The sequence below is a fragment of the Hyperolius riggenbachi genome, chromosome 8 (assembly GCF_040937935.1).
Source record: "Hyperolius riggenbachi isolate aHypRig1 chromosome 8, aHypRig1.pri, whole genome shotgun sequence".
Classification (NCBI taxonomy): domain Eukaryota; kingdom Metazoa; phylum Chordata; class Amphibia; order Anura; family Hyperoliidae; genus Hyperolius; species Hyperolius riggenbachi.
Genome location: NC_090653.1, coordinates 239,279,849 through 239,297,519, shown reverse-complemented (window position 1 = coordinate 239,297,519; position 17,671 = coordinate 239,279,849). Strand labels below are relative to the sequence as shown.

Here is a 17,671-nt window from a genome sequence, read left to right as displayed (position 1 = left end):
TTTTGCTTCCAGGAAAACTTTATGCTGTAATTTGTTTACCAGTGATGTTTACTTTATTGCTGACAAGACAGAAGCTGTCACTTCCATGCCTAATAATTAACTCTTTCAGGCAGCAAACGAAAACAAGTAAAACACCCTGATTATTAATGTCTTGCACTGTAGATACACGTTTATCTAATCATGTCACATGTCGCCTTGGGTACGCTTTAATGACCGTATGTTTGGGGTCGTTGTCCTGCTGCTGCAGAATAAATCTGGGCCAATCATATGCCTCCATGATGGTATTGCCTGAAGGATAACTATCTGTCTGTATTTCTCAGCATTGAGAACATTTAATCCTGACTAAATATCCAACTCCATTTGCAGAAATGCAGCCCCAGACGTTCAAGGAACCTCCACTATTATGATTGTCAAGTGGGTGATCAATACTGTTTTCCCTTGTGCTGTTGGTGGCTGACTGTATTTAGCAGACAGGAATCTGCGAGTAGGTTTTTACTATTTACTTACTACTTCGACTCATACTGTATTTACTACACCAGACTGGGATTATTCCGTATCCTTGTGTTTTTCACTCCTATTCTCCATTGTTTTTCCTGTTCCCCCTATGCATAGAAGTTTAATACTCGCAATGGAGCCATATGGAGCCGATCGTGCTAGAATGACACAAAGAGAATTGAAGATGTTTAAATCCAAAACCAGGTACTGCCCCTTCAGCAAGCAGAATTCTAAGATTTCATCCATTAGCCCAATGCTTTGTCCTATTTGAAACCTATCAAGTGAACCAAAAGGTCGAGGTTGCAATTCAAACCCTCCCAGCCGCCCCCTCAGGCTTTGGTGACCAAATCCACTGATCACAATCACACAAGCTTTGAAGAATCAGCCACACAGTAGCAACTAGAAAGATTAACACAAAATATTACTTGGTGGACATAACCTGATAAAATGGAGATAGCAGCAGCACTTCAGATTCAGCTGAAAGTGTGATGGGAGATTAGGGTAGTCTATATGCATAGTATTATCTGCTTCTGACTGATTACTGGCAGTCCAACTGACAGTACTGAGAGAAGTGAGATAAAAGTGGCTCACTATATACAAGTATGTTTTTCCTTATACTTAAATTGAAGTGATTAAATCAGACGTGAACTCAGAACTTCCTCTCTGCTGCACAATAAAAGCAACAGCATAATAAAATTTAAAGAAAAATCTCTTTGTTACTGCTGATTCAAATCCTGCAATAAATCTGCAGTGTGTCTACTTCCTGCATTCATGGAAGCAGACATATTGTTTACAAATTATCTGCTCTGCCATGGCAGGGGAGATTCCTAAGCTGGCACAGCTGAAAGATCAAGTTATGCCATGGATGAGGGGAAATTAAACTCTCTAAATACATACAGGGTGCATTTCTCTGTTTTCCTTCTGTCCTGTGGAAGAGTTCAGGTCCACTTTAAAGGAACTTGAAGTCAGATATGGAAACTAACACATTTAATTTTAAACAATACAAATTGTTTGGCTGATCCACTGCCTCTAATACTTGACCTGAACAAGCATGCAGATCAGATGTTTCTGACAAAAACCTGACCAGATTAGCTGAATGCTTGTTTAGCAGGACCAAAGGCAACTGGTATTGTTTAAAAGGAAATAAATATGGAAGCCTCCATATCCCTTTCAGTTCAAGATCCCTTTAAATAGTTGCAGACATTTTCCCAAAATAATTGTAATTGATTGTAGTTTTGAAGCAGGTGGTTTTGGGCACTGATGTTGTGTTAGCTACATAACTTACCATATTTCAGTGTTGAGGTGGAGGATTATTGTAAGCACCTGGCGTTGAAGCTGACTTTGCTTCAGCTCTGTGGTTAAATTCCCCCAAAAATTATAGGGGAGGGGAAGTGGATTGACGGCTGGCGCAAAAGGTGAAGACGACAAAAGGAGAATAATGTTTTGTTTAGGTCTCGATTAGTAAGAAGAGCTAATAAGGTAGAGGAAGGTTATCTTTAGCTTTCAGGGCTAAAAGGTTTAAGTTAAAAATCAACAAAACAAACGGGATGATGGACAAGTCCCCCTTTGTGTGGTGCGATCTGGCGGTCTCTTAGTAGGCAACTCCCAAGGTCCACTGGATAAAATATAAAAACATACAAAAGAGGAGTCAAATGTAGAAAGGAGGCTGGCACCACCAAAAGTAGAAAAGTAAAAATTAGCTCTTTATTGATCAGTCATAAAATGACAGCATGGTCAAAAATAAGGCTTTGGCGGCGACAGCCCGCTGTTTCGAGCTGTTATAGCTCTTTCTCAAGCCGAACAGCTTACTTTTACTTTTCTACTTTTGGTGGTGCCAGCCTCCTTTCTACATTTGACTACTGAGGATTCTGAGGATACAGGGATCCAAGGCTTGGGCACACAACAGTTCCTTCCTATGGATGAGTGCTCCTCCAACTTCTGTTTTTGATACAAAAGAGGAGAGCGCTCTGAGTCTCGTTGAAAGATAGAATAAATGAATGCCTTGCTGTGGAAAGGTCTCACCTGGTTTTGAGAGAGTGGCAGTTCCGTCAAGTTAAACATCAGGAAGAGGGTTTTCATTAAGGTTAAAGTGAACCAGAGACGAAGCACCCTCATGTATTTTACCATATATATCAGTGGAAAGGAACATTAAAGAAAACACCTACCATGCTCTCTGTTTCATCCTTTACTGCTCAGCCTGCTTCTAATCAGCCCTGATAAAATTCCTGACTGAGCATTCAGTCTGGCTTTGCTCAGGAATCATTGTAGCCGATTCTGTCTTCTCTGATGTCATTTCAAGCCGAAGCCTGCCCCTTCTGGCTCTGCTATAATGACTCAGATATAATGATTCCTGAGCAAAGCCAGACTGAATGCTCAGTCTGGGATTTTATCAGGGCTGATAAGAAGCAGGCTGAGCAGTGAAGAATGAAACAGAGCAGGGTAGGTGTTTTTTCTAATGTTCCCACTGATATATATGGTAAAATACATGAGGGTGCTTCGTCTCTGGTTCACTTTAAGCATCAGGAAGATAATTTTTCTGAAGGGAGTAAGTCAGGGTTAGGTGGTAGAAAGAGGGGGCAAGTCTGATTAGGGTTGGGGTTCGATGTAGGCAAACGGGTAGAAATATATAGTGAAAAGCACTCTTGCCTCGCAGTGCTTTCTCTGGTTTGAATCTGGTAACTTTGCATGTTCTTCCTATATTGATTTATTTTATTATTTATTTAAGTATTTATATAGCGCCAACATGTTACGCAGCGCTGTACAGAGTATATTGTCTTGTCACTAACTGTCCCTCAGAGGGGCTCACAATCTAGTCCCTACCATAGTCTTATGTCTACGTATGTACTGTGTTGTGCATGTATCATAGTCTAGGGCCAATTTTTAAGAGAAAACCAATTAACTTATCTGTATGTTTTTGGGATGTGGGAGGAAACCGGAGTGCCCGGAGGAAACCATGCAGACACGGGGAGAACATACAAACTCCTTGCAGATAGTGACCTGGCTGGGATTTGAATCAGGGACCCAGCGCTGCAAGGCGAGAGCGCTAACCACTACGCCACCGTGCTGCCCATAAATATATTTGTGTGTTTCCTCTGGACACATTCCAAAAACTTAGAGTTAAGTCTATTGGGTTCCCCTAAATTGACGTTAAGCTATGATAGGGACATATGACTATTGTAGTGGTTTAAATGGTCAGCCACTCTGATGGACAGCTAGAGACAAGACTAGTTGAGTAAAATGGGTTGTGTTCAAGTCTGTGTCTTTGGCTGGGAGGTAGTCTTATCCCCTTTTCAAGCATTTAGCTATGTTTGTTCTTCTTTGGGAGCCTTTTGCCAAAGATAGCTTCTAGTCCAATTGCTCAGTACAAAATATACCTTTGTGGCAGACATAAAGAGACTGAATACTTTGAAATCAGTATTTCCTCTGTGACTCCACTGCCCTTTTGGGTTCTGACCATCTCTCTAGGTGATCAAAGAATTCCCCACAGTGAAGCATGACTCTCTACTGTACAGAGTACACTGCGTGGTGATGCCAAAAACCTGGAAATTCACCAAACCATTCTTTAGAGAAATGGAGAATGGTGGTTTAAAAATGCCAAGTTTCTAAAAGAAAGCCCTGGAAAATGTAAGTAACAAGTTTTACACTCACACCCCTTTCTTCCTTTATGCAGATATTCACACTTCACAGAGTTCTACTTTAAAGTAAAAATCTGTTATAATCAAACCACTTCCTTCATTTATCTGCTTCTGCAAATCCCTCTATTGAAGGAAATAATAGGGGTAAGAAGAGGTGGTTTCAGATCTGCTTTGTAGTACACAACAAAAAGTAACACTAGTTTGAAGAAGATAGAGTAATCCCTTTTCTTCCTTTTATACTAAATTAGCAGTGCACAATTACATTGTTCCACAAAAATGCCGTGCCCACTTGTATTCTGAGAACAACACCTGTAGTTTGTTCAAATCTCCATGAGGAAGTTGTCCAGTCATCCAAGAAGAGAGTTGTCAAAGGTCCTGCTGGTTTTAAATATCTTGGATTGTAAGAGGCAATTGTTGGAACTAAGAGGCATCTGTCTCTGTTTGTGGAAAAATTGTCCTTTTATATATACAAATGAGACAAGCAAGTGATGTGCTTGGCCATTACAGTCATTCAGGTGTTTGTTTTCTAAAAGGGTCTTTAGTATGATCAAATGGAAATATGATCCAACAACCTTTAGGCAGATCTGAATAGGTCACATCAACATGAACACTTGGCTCAGTCAAGAATTTATTTTAATGCCATTGAGGGGAATGCGTAAGGGGAAGGGTAGCCAGATGCTGCCAGTGCTATGGTATTGGCCTTAGGAAGAGGGCTTAATAGGATTGACGATCGGTATTTCAAACTGCATGGTGTCCCCAAGTGAAGTAGGGAGTATCTGAGAGACTCCTAGACATGAGCCTCAGACATAGCCAGATCCAGCAACTAGATAAAAAGGCAGTATGCGCTAGCGGTAACACAAAGGATATACTTTAATAAAATATAATGCAAACATGCAGCCAGGTTCATGAACCTTCAAAAGTTTAAATAGTAAAACAAAAGTCTAAAAGTCCGTAATATGTTGTTTTATATTCTTCATACTATTATACATATCCCTAAGTACCACAAAGGCGTTTTGTAATACTAGACCTGAATTATAAGGTCAAAATCTACTATAATACGTCAAAAGGACATTCAAGGACCACTATCGCGAAAAAAGTAGGCAGTTAAAAAATGTGACAGATGACAGGTTTTGGGCCAGTCCATCTTTTTAAGGGGGATTCTCAGGGCTTTCTTTGTTTTCAACAGCATTTCCTGAACAACAGTTGCAAAATCCAACTGACATAATAGTGTGCAAGTGATTAGGGAGGCCGGCTGGTATCTTGCTATTTTGGCAGTTAAACTGCTGTTCAGGAAATGCTGTTGAAAACAAAGAAAGCCCTGAGAATCCCCCTTAAAAAGATGGACTGGCCCAAAACCATCTGTCACATTTTTTAACTGCCTACTTTTTTCGCGATAGTGGTCCTTTCAGAAACTTGCATCAAGGGTTTCCTCCCTTACACCAACAAATACATATCCCATATATATAGTATAAAAGGTTGATGCTTACGATCAGGAAGCCACACTTTTGCAATTTGGTGTGTGGCACAGGGGTTATGGTGGCTGTATGTATTTGAAGATGTAGTTATTATTGGGGGGGGGGGGGGGGGGGGGGGTAGTTAAGCTAGGCATGCTTGCTGTTTTAGGGAGAGTGGTGTCAAGGGAGATTAGTGTCCTCACTTTCTGTGGTGGAGATAGAGGGAGTATTGGTGGTAGCTCACACGTTATAGGGTTACAATTGCTGGTCTTATGATCTTATGATCCTGAGGGCACCATGGAGGTGGAGTCAGGACATCAAATGTTTACTTCATGGTAAGGCCTCTTGCACACTGCATGCATTTCCGATTCCGATTCTGCTTTTTAATCAGTTTTTACTTCCGATTCAGATTCCGATTTGTAGTGTGCAGGGAGCAAACTGCAAATCGGAATCGGATGTAAAAACCGATTAAAAAGCGGAATCTGAATCGGAATCACTTGCAGTGTGCAAGAGGCCTAATACCACATACCATACACATGATATTAGAATAATGTTAGGAACCAGTAGCTAAATATTTGTGAATGAGTAATCAGTAAGTGCTGAAGTCTCAAAAACAGCTCCAGCTTCCGACGATACAGTAGTGTGCCTATTCTAGAAATAAAGACTTAAACTCAAATACATGGATACTCATCTTACGTTTAGGATCAGGCCACACTGCAAGGTGGCACAGTAGTTAATTGATTAGCACGTTCACCTTGCAGCACTCTCTGCATGGATTTTATATGATGTTCCTGTTTTTGCATTGGTTTACCCCTACTGATCTTATTTTGTTCCATGTCCAAGATATATACTACAGTAGATGATTACTTGGATTTTCCAAAATTGGCTTAAAATTAGGGATTCATAACACAACACTTTTGACAGATTTGATGATAAAGTAGAGTCCAGGTAATCTGGAACTCAACTAACCAGCAGCCTCAACCAACCAGCACAAATTGGTGGCAGTACTCACAGTGGGGAAGGCCAATTTCCCAGGCGGTTTGTGGGCTCTGCTTTGCTTAACCACCCTGGCGTTCTATTAAGATCGCCAGGGCGGCTGCAGGAGGGGTTTTTTTTAAATAAAAAAAAAACTATTTCATGAAAGTTGGCTGCATGAAAGCCCACTAGAGGGCGCTCCGGAGGCGTTCTTCTGATCGCCTCCGGCGGCCAAAAGTAACACGGAAGGCCGCAATGAGCGGCCTTCCGTGTTTTGCTTACTTCGTCGCCATGGCGACGAGCGGAGTGACGTCATGGACGTCAGCCGCCTCCGATCCAGCCCTTAGCGCTGGCCGGAACTATTTGTTCCGGCTGCGCAGGGCTCAGACGGCTGGGGGGACCCTCTTTCGCCGCTGCTCACGGCGGATCGCCGCAGAGCGGCGGCGATCGGGCAGCACACGCGGCTGGCAAAGTGCCGGCTGCGTGTGCTGCTCTTTATTTCATCAAAATCGGCCCAGCAGGGCCTGAGCGGCACCCTCTGGGTTAAAGACTGAGTTCCATGCTACTCCCCACCCCCCGACCACCTACCACCTAACATTGATATACTTTTAATATACTTTCAATTACTGTATTTTAACATTTAACACAGCCTTCATGGTATGTAAATAGAGTGGGGGTATAGTACTATATTAGCTGGGCCTATGTTTAACTCAAGGAATCAGAAGGCAGACTTATCCAGAATTAGGCAATACCCATTGGTGCTGGAGGATAACCAAGACTCTACTGTAGATTCAACATAAACAGCAAGTCTAATGAAAATCTGTTAAAATGTTACAGTCGTAATATTGATACAAAATTGATCAGATGTGGCAGTTCTTGCCGAATAGCTGTTGAATGGAACTGTGTCTGAACGACTATTGCATAGCTTTGCACAAAATCCTAGGTTAGAGCCCCAACTTTATTGATACAGATACAGTGGGTTGCAAAAGTATTCGGCCCCTTGAAGTTTTCCACATTTTGTCATATTACTGCCACAAACATGAACCAATTTTATTGGAATTCCACATGAAAGACCAACAAACCACTTTGCAGTTATTTATTTATAAAAAAAATGTTTGGAATCATGTATGATTTTCGTTCCACTTCTCACATGTACACCACTTTGTATTGGTCTTTCACGTGGAATTCCAATAAAATTGATGCATGTTTGTGGCAGTAATGTGATAAAATGTGGAAAACTTCAAGGGGGCCGAATACTTTTGCAAACCACTATAAAAGCTGTACAGCCTGGCAGCTGACATGTTTCTATGATGCTATGATTAAGGACCTGCGTGTCCGAAACATGTCAGCTGCCAGGCTGTACAGCTTTTATCTGTATCGATAAAGTTGGGACTCTATCTATATCTACCCTAGGATTTTGTGCGGAACTTCCTCCTTCTTGCTGTCTGCATGGGTTGAGTCACCCTGTTCCAGCACTATCCTGGCTTCTGGGGTGTAGCGGATTTCACCTACGTATTGCATAGCTTTGTATTGCATCAGACAGTAAAAATCTAGCAACTGCAATCGTGTGATCAATATTAGACCAGATTTGGGCGGAAATCTTGTTTTATAATGGTGGAAAGTGGAATACCGGGTTGGGGAGTAGCAATCATTTTACCACTTTGCACCTTTCATTTTGTTCAGATTTCAGCAGAAGTGTGATCACAAATTCACCAGCTAGCTTTCTTCCAGTCAGTGCCGTTCATTACTGCCTTGCCCGATTACATTTTTTATCATTGATCCATCCTAAAGGTTTTTTTTATTATTAATTTGCATAAATAAATAAATGGATCACCTTCTGGAAATGTTAATTGACAATGGACTAGTAGTGTGTTGGAGCCTTTAGTTCAATACTTTTTTATTGATACATTTTTGAATAACATGGCACATATGCATCAAAGAATTCCATCAATTTTAGGAGCTTTATCAGATTTTAACCCTCTGGGAGATACAATTACATCGCCCAGGAGGGGGCGCAGCACTTTTTTTTTTTAAATCATGTAGCTAGCCTAGCACTAGCTACATGATAGCCGCTGTGCAGCGGCATCCCCCCACCCCCTTCGATCGCCTCTGGCGATCAGCGCAAGCAGGAGATTCCGTTCAGAACGGGATCTCCTGCTTGGCTTCCCCCGTCGCCATGGCGGCGCTCGCGATGACGTCACTGACGTCATGACGTCAGAGGGAGTCCCGATCCACCCCTCAGCGCTGCCTGGCACTGATTGGCCAGGCTGCGCAAGGGGTCGGGGGGGGCTGCGCGGCGGATCGGCGGTGGCGAGCGGAAGTTACACGCAGCTAGCAAAGTGCTAGCTGCATGTAACCAAAAAAAAATTATGCAAATCGGTCCACCAGGGCCTGAGAAATCCTCCTGCGCGACATACCCCAAGCTCAGCTCGGGATTATCGCCCAGGAGGTTAAGGAAGTGATAGCTTCACTGAAGAAGAAGTCAACTTCTTCTTCAGTGAATACTTTGCTGAGAGATCAATATTCTTAGAGGATAAAGTCAGCAAAGTCCAGCATTCGGATTGCTGAGCTCTTCTGCTCATTCCCACCGCCGGGGAGGGCATAGTGAGTTTTTTTATTGGAGAGATCTGCTGGGGTAATGTTCCTTCGCTTCAGGAGGCTGTAGCATTCTTGTAGGTTTTTAATAACGAAGACTGTTCTCTGTGTACCAGCAGCTTGGGTGGAAATCCCCACTTGTATGCTATTTGCTTGTCGCATAGGAATGAAGGATCTCCTGGTTTGCAGAGTCATTTGCAAAAGATCTGCAAACAAGTAAGATCTTGATAAGGAGCTGGAAAACTTGACCTTTTCTTGTCGCTGAGATGAAGGCCTCTTTTATACAATAAAAATTAAGCGTGCAATTTGTCAATAACAAGTTCATGTACTGGAATGGTAGGCAAAGTGGCTTTAAAGTGGACCCAAATTAAAAATACAAGATTTCAGAAATAAAATCTATATTCTAAATTATAATGATAAATAACAGCCTTTTTTTCAGCTGCATGATGACAAATATAAAATATTTTACATTTATTGGAGGAACCCCTCCCTTCCTTTCATATTGCTGGGATTTTTCCGGCAAACTGGTGGAGGAGATAAAAAAACAAAAACAAAACACAGACTGCTACTGATGATGTCACAGGGGAGGTGATCTCTGCTTGTGTGAGATTTCACATAGATGATGCCCCTGTGAGGGAGGGCAGCTGATGACAAACACACCCATGATCTAAAACCTCCTACTAAGCTCAGAAGTAATGGCTGCCACCTGTATAAACCTAGTTATGAAAAGAGAAGGGTGAAAAGCATACACTGAAATGCTCATAGGCTTAAAGGAGTGTTTATTTATCTTTGTATGTGTCAGAGTGGTGCAACTAAATATTTTGAATAAAAAAAAATGTTTGGTTTGGGTCCGCTTTAACTGAGTTGCAAACATACAACTTCAACTCATCAGTAGAGAGAATTTTTGATATGCCACTGATCTTTACATTATTTTGAGGGTTCCTATCTTCAGACTCCTTCAACCATTTTACCTCTTCTACTAGTTCCTCATGAGCATCCACCCAGGGGCATAGCAATAGGGGTTGCAGAGGTTGCGACCGCATCGGGGCCCTTGAGCCAGAGGGGCCCCGAAGGGCCCTCCCTCAACTACAGTATTAGCTCTCTATTGGTCCTGTGCTCATAATAATCACTTCTATAGATACTTTGAATAGTGGTAATCATTAACAAGTTGTCCCCCTTCCCCTTCTTGCCCCTCTGACACTGTAGTTGCCATTGGCATACTTTGGTGCGCCGAATCAATTGTAATGTATAGAGTGCTTGGGGGGGCCCATTGTAAAACTTGCATCGGGGCCCATAGCTCCTTAGCTACGCCACTGCATCCACCAGCTCATTGTGGGATTCTGTATAATCAGATATCTTGTGTTCTATATGAGAGACTTTCTCACTAGTTTAAATAAAAATCTTGCATAGTTGCTTAGAAAGTGTGCTAATGTACAGTACAGGGCTTCCTGAAAGGATGTAATTAAATATTTAATAAAGTATTGTGATATTACCTGATCTGTGGCTGGGAATCTTTCTAGAGGATCCTGTGAGCTCTGGAGCAGAGATATGCTTGTGTCACCTGTCAGCTCTGCAGTGTTATCCGTGCAAGGCTTGGACTTAGCAGGGCTTCTTGTGGATCAGGAGTTGGGAGGATAAGTGCTGCTGCTGCTATGCTGGTTGCCAGGGTCCTGATTTTCTGGATCAGGGGAAGCTGTGTGCAGTGTCTTTTGCTGTAACGTGCCCACAAATGTAGACAGAGAAGGAGTTGTCTCATGCCAGTGCCATTTTGGATTTCTTTACCTGGTGTGGAGAAGAAGAAGTCCATCATTTTAGGACGTTCTTCTCCCATTTGTCCAGATAGTGAGGTGCAGTAAGGACTTTTTCAGCTGTGGGCACTTTTGCAGATCGTTAGGAACATCCAGACTTCACTTTGTGCTGCTGATTAGGAGCTTTCCAGTAGGAGCTACAGTTGGGGGCGACTCTCTAGTTCTGTGACAAACCACGCCCCCCTGCTGGAGCCTTTAGAAGTGGTAGGGACAGTAGATTGTGAGCCATACTAATGCTAGGTACACCTGATGATATTTCTAATCAGACCAATTGGTAATCTGTCGGAAAATTGCATTGTGTATACATTGTGTATAGATCAGATCAGATTGGACAAGTTGGAAAAAATTGACACGCCCTGTCGATTGGATGGGAAGTTGCACCGTGTCTACCTAGCACTAGGCTACAGCTAATGATGATACGACTTGTTTGATATTATCTGTAGTGCTGCATACTATGTAAATGCGCAATAATGATGCAGTAGAATGTCGTTATAGTAAACCTCTGTATATAGTAAATTCAATCCTGAGGTCCCAGCAAATGCGTCTGTATAATAATATACAGCAAAGTCCCAGCACCGGCGGGGATCACCTGATGCATGTACTTGCTTGAACAACCGTCCAAAAAAGCACAAACCTCCCTACCTCTAAATAATCACTGAGCCTCCAGCGACGTCTTGTAGCCTTGCTGCAGCTCCTAGCAGCTTTCCGTCTACCTCTGTGTACGGGAGCTTGCATGTCACCTGACCCGCATCGGAGAGCTGAAGGAAGGCTACAAGACATTGCTGTGGACTTGGTAAGTATTTTAATGCCCCCCCCCCCCCCCCCCAAAAAAAAAAAAACAGGGACTTTGTTGTAGTAAACTACACTTCCTGGTCCCTTAGACTTTATTATAAAGGGATTCTATGTATTGCTGAAACTGTTCATAACTGGTGTTCCTATCAGCCTGGAGACTGTACTAGCATCCATGGAAGGAGATCAGCATTCATTTCCTGATTGGGGCACTTGAATGTTTCCAGTTATTTTAGTTCACTCTCCATTCTGTTACTATGCCGTAATTTTTGTGCACTCAAAGTCAGGTCATCTCGTTAGAACATTTAAAATCGCCCCTATCAGCCGCCATTAGCATATGAACACATTTTGTACTATTCTTCTAGAATATCTTCAGATAAACTTTTGGAGCCAAAATACTATTGATAAAATGAAATAGAGCTACCATAAATTAGCACCCAACCTCGAAATAACAAGTCTATATTATTTCTTTACAATGCACTGTAACGACTTTATCTCCCAGTCCCAATAGAGCACGCTAATCTTGCCATCTCACCAAAAATAAACACCATGCCGTGTTATGAAAAGACAAATTTACTCCATCAGTAGACACAGCATCCAGGATTCAGTGTGCGTAAATTCGCCGATAACCGTGGAAGGACTCATTGCTTATACAGACGCAGCATGCCATGCCAGCAGTGGGAATTGTCACCCTTATCCATATGTTATCCAGGGATAAGGAAAGATGCAGTGTGCACGCAGGCGCCCACATATTGCCTGTCAATGTCACCATCTGCTTAGAGGACGGTGGGATGCTGCCTTTTGAGATAAGACTGTTTTGAACTGGTTACTGTGATTTTTTTTCTCTCTTTACTCTTCCACCGTTCCTCCCCTCCCCTCATCCTTTGCCTCCTGCCAGCTTGCTTTCCCTGTTTGTCTGATTCTTATCGCTGGCTCTCAAAGCAGGATTAAACACGCCAACTGGAATGTTACCATAGGGCCAGGAACACCCTGAAAAATTCTTAAAAGTATGTAACGGAGATGATGCGCTGGCCTGGGTTCCCCCCTGTCTTGTTCTACATGCTCTGCCTTCTCTGTTGACCCAAGTGACTCTTTGGTATTATTGCTTATACTTAAGTTACCATAAGTGCTTCTTAGCACACGCACATCTGTGATCTCCGTGACATCCCTGTGCTCCTTCACCCTGGCATCTCTGTCATCCAGAGCGCTTTAACCTTGCCACTTGGCTTATCATTGTGCTCTCAGCTGCATTGCATCACTGGCCAGTGCTGTCATTCAGGAGCAATCCAGTAAAGTCTCTGAAGCACAAGTATTTGCTGGACTCCTTTAGAAGTGGTAGGGACTATTGTCCCTACCACTACTATTGTCATTGTCCTTTCACCATTATGATCGTCCCTTTGTGCGCTATGCCTCATTTTGTATAATTAGTGTAGGTGTTCGCTTCATCAAGCTGAACAGGAGGGCAGAGAGTCTCTTCCTAGGGACTGGCATAGATACTACGTTTTCAGCAGACTGACTTTAAGCCCGACTCACAGTGGGGGTCTTAATCACTTTATGAGACCCTCAGCACATTCCAGACTTTTGTGTCCCTTTCCATCCACTGTTTGCATTGTTGGAGATAAAGGAGCAACTTCCATAACGAACGAAAGAAGCGCGGCCGCTCCGTGGCATCTTAGTTGGTCCCCAGGCTGTTCCTCAATGTGCCGGATTAAAGGTAAAGAAGAGGGATCTTGTTATAGCAGCTGTGTTTCATGTGTAGTGGTTGCTGTTTGCAAGTCCTTTAAAAGAAATCCTAAATGAGAGGGAAGTGCTAGGTGTCATATTTTTTTTGTAAAACAAAAATGTATCTTTGCTGCCAGTTGGGCTGATCCTCTGCCTTTTACTATTGTCAGAAAAACAAAAGTTTGCTTTCCTAAAACAGAAAGAATTTGCGATAATTCAGGTTAAAGTGAGCTTGAGATGTCTCCCAGAGCAACACTGCTGAATATATGCAAATTAACCATTAACTATTGTCAGAAGTATTGACCCAGAATAAGCAGATCAGGTGTTTTATCTCCAATGACTCAGAAACCACCTAAGCCACAAGGTTATCATGACAGCCGAGCAACTGCCATTAAAAAAAACAAAAACAGAAGGCAGCTTCCATATCCCTCTCATTTCAGATTTCCTTTAAATCGCATGCCTTGCAGTCACAGGAGTCACACTGAATGCATTTCCTTAGGTGGAAGAAGCAAACAGCTTTATGTTTCCTGTGTGATGTAGGCAAGAAGTGTAAGCGATGGTGTCACTGTACTTCTTACAGATACTCCTTTCCATATGGTTTCTGGCTAATAATAATAATTAGAAATGTATGAAATGATCGCGAAGCGTTGGTAGTGCAGAAATGTTTGTCAAATGATGGCTGGGACAGGCAAGTAATAGTTGATCATAAGATCGTTAAGCATGGTTAATGTACATATCTTGTGAAATGTGGGTTATTTTAGTTATATAGACAAATGGAAATTCGTTAATTTTTTTATTTTTTTTAAGCATGGTTGGGGAAGATATCTGGGTTCATCTAGTAATGTCAGAGAATGGTCGAGAATATAAGGAACCCACAATTTTTTTAAAGAATCTTCTATTAAGAGACAAAAGTTTTAACCACTTCGGGACCACAGTCTTTTCGCCCCTTAAGGACCAGAGCCTTTTTCTCCATTCAGACCACTGCAGCTTTCACGGTTTATTGCTCGGTCATACAACCTACCACCTAAATGAATTTTACCTCCTTTTCTTGTCACTAATACAGCTTTCTTTTGATGCTATTTGATTGCTGCTGCGAGTTTTACTTTTTATTATATTCATCAAAAAAGACATGAATTTTGTCAAAAAAATGACTTTTTTAACTTTCTGTGCTGACATTTTTCAAATAAAGTAAAATTTCCTATACATTTGAGCGCGAAAGTTATTCTGCTACATGTCTTTGATAAAAAAAAAAACATTCAGTGTATATTTATTGGATTGGGTAAAAGTTATAGCGTTTACAAACTATGGTGCCAAAAGTGAATTTTCCCATTTTCAAGCATCTCTGACTTTTCTGCGCACCTGTCATGTTTCATGAGGGGCTAAAATTCCAGGATAGTACAAATACCCCCCAAATGACCCCATTTTGGAAAGAAGACATCCCAAAGTATTCAGTGAGAGGCATGGTGAGTTCATAGAAGATTTTATTTTTTGTCACAAGTTAGCGGAAAATGACAGTTTGTGACAAAAAAAAAAAAAAAAAAAGTTTCCATTTCTTCTAACTTGCGACAAAAAAAAATGAAATCTGCCACGGACTCACTATGCTCCTCTCTGAATACCTTGAAGTGTCTACTTTCCAGAATGGGGTCATTTGTGGGGTGTGTTTACTGTCCTGGCATTTGGGGGGTGCCTAATTGTAAGCACCCCTGTAAAGCCTAAAGATGCTCATTGGACTTTGGGCCCCTTAGCGCAGTTAGGCCGCAAAAAAGTGCCACACATGTGGTATTGCCGTACTCAGGAAAAGTAGTATAATGTGTTTTGGGGTGTATTTTTACACATACACATGCTGGGTGGGAGAAATATCTCCGTAAATGACAATTTTTTTATTTTTTTTACACACAATTGTCTATTTATAGAGATATTTCTCCCACTCAGCATGGGTATGTGGAAAAATACACCCCAAAACACATTATACTACTTCTCCTGAGTACGGCGATACCACATGTGTGGCACTTTTTTGCACCCTAACTGCGCTAAGGGGCCCAAAGTCCAATGAGTACCTTTAGGATTTCACAGGTCATTTTGAGAAATTTCGTTTCAAGACTACTCCTCACGGTTTAGGGCCCCTAAAATGCCAGGACAGTATAGGAACCCCACAAATTACCCCATTTTAGAAAGAAGACACCCCAAGGTATTCCGTTAGATGTATGGTGAGTTCATAGAAGATTTTTTTTTTTTGTCACAAGTTAGCGGAAATTGATTTTAATTGTTTTTTTTCACAAAGTGTCATTTTCCGCTAACTTGTGACAAAAAATAAAATCTTCTATGAACTCGCCATTCTCCTAACGGAATACCTTGGGGTGTCTTCTTTCTAAAATGGAGTCATTTGTGGGGTTCCTATACTGCCCTGGCATTTTAGGGGCCCTAAACCGTGAGGAGTAGTCTTGAAACCAAATGTGGCAAAATGACCTGTGAAATCCTAAAGGTACTCATTGGACTTTGGGCCCCTTAGCGCACTTAGGGTGCAAAAAAGTGCCACACATGTGGTACCGCCGTACTCAGGAGAAGTAGTATAATGTGTTTTGGGGTGTATTTTTACACATACCCATGCTGGGTGGGAGAAATATCTCTGTAAATGACAATTATTTGATTTTTTTTACACACAATTGTCCATTTACAGAGAGATTTCTCCCACCCAGCATGGGTATGTATAAAAATACACCCCAAAACACATTATACTACTTCTTCTGAGTACGGCGATACCACATGTGTGACACTTTTTTGCAACCTAGGTGCGCTAAGGGGCCTAACGTCCTATTCACAGGTCATTTTGAGGCATTTGGATTCTAGACTACTCCTCACGGTTTAGGGCCCCTAAAATGCCAGGGCAGTATAGGAACCCCACAAGTGACCCCATTTTAGAAAGAAGACACCCCAAGGTATTCTGTTAGGAGTATGGTGAGTTCATAGAAGATTTTTTTTTTGTCACAAGTTAGCGGAAAATGACACTTTGTGAAAAAAAAAACAATACATATCAATTTCCGCTAACTTGTGACAAAAAATAAAATCTTCTATGAACTCATCATACACCTAAAAGAATACCTTGGGGTGTCTTCTTTCTAAAATGGGGTCACTTGTGGGGTTCCTATACTGCCCTGGCATTTTAGGGGCCCTAAACCGTGAGGAGTAGTCTTGAACCCAAATGTCTCAAAATGACCTGTGAAATCCTAAAGGTACTCATTGGACTTTGGGCCCCTTAGCACAGTTAGGCTGCAAAAAAGTGTCACACATGTGGTATCGCCGTACTCAGAAGAAGTAGTATAATGTGTTTTGTGGTGTATTTTTACATATAACCATGCTGGGTGGGAGAAATATCTCTGTAAATGACACATTTTTTTATTTGTTTTACACACAATTGTCCATTTACAGAGAGATTTCTCCCACCCAGCATGGGTATGTGTAAAAATACACCACAAAACACATTATACTACTTCTCCTGAGTATGGCGATACCACATGTGTGACACTTTTTTGCAGCCTAGGTGCGCTAAGGGGCCCAACGTCCTATTCACAGGTCATTTTGAGGCATTTGTTTTCTAGACTACTCCTCACGGTTTAGGGCCCCTAAAATGCCAGGGCAGTATAGGAACCCCACAAGTGACCCCATTTTAGAAAGAAGACACCCCAAGGTATTCCGTTAGGGGTATGGTGAGTTCATAGAAGATTTTATTTTTTCTCACAAGTTAGTGAAAAATGACACTTTGTGAAAAAAACAATAACAATCCAATTTCCGCTAACTTTTGACAAAAAATAAAATATTCTATGAACTCATCATACACCTAACAGAATACCTTGGGGTGTCTTCTTTCTAAAATGGGGTCACTTGTGGGGTTCCTATACTGCCCTGGCATTTTACGGGCCCAAAACTGTGAGTAGTCTGGAAACCAAATTTCTCAAAATGACTGTTCAGGGGTATAAGCATCTGCAAATTTTGATGACAGGTGGTCTATGAGGGGGCAAATTTTGTGGAAACGGTCATAAGCAGGGTGGCCTCTTAGATGACAGGATGTATTGGGCCTGATCTGATGGATAGGAGTGCTAGGGGGGTGACAGGAGGTGATTGATGGGTGTCTCAGGGGGCGGTTAGAGGGGAAAATAGATGCAATCAATGCACTGGGGAGGTGATCGGAAGGGGGTCTGAG

The 17,671-nt window shown here is 42.0% G+C and overlaps 1 protein-coding gene across 1 annotated transcript in view; it reads left to right on the top strand.

Moving 5' to 3' along the window:
* Positions 1 to 387: 387 nt before the first annotated feature.
* Positions 388 to 17,671, top strand: part of LOC137527678 (semaphorin-3F-like) — a 224,494-nt gene continuing 207,210 nt past the window's right edge. The window contains exons 1-2 of the mRNA XM_068248415.1: positions 388 to 484; positions 613 to 699. The gene's annotated coding sequence lies outside the window, so the exon portion shown is untranslated. The remainder of the gene's footprint in view (positions 485 to 612; positions 700 to 17,671) is intronic.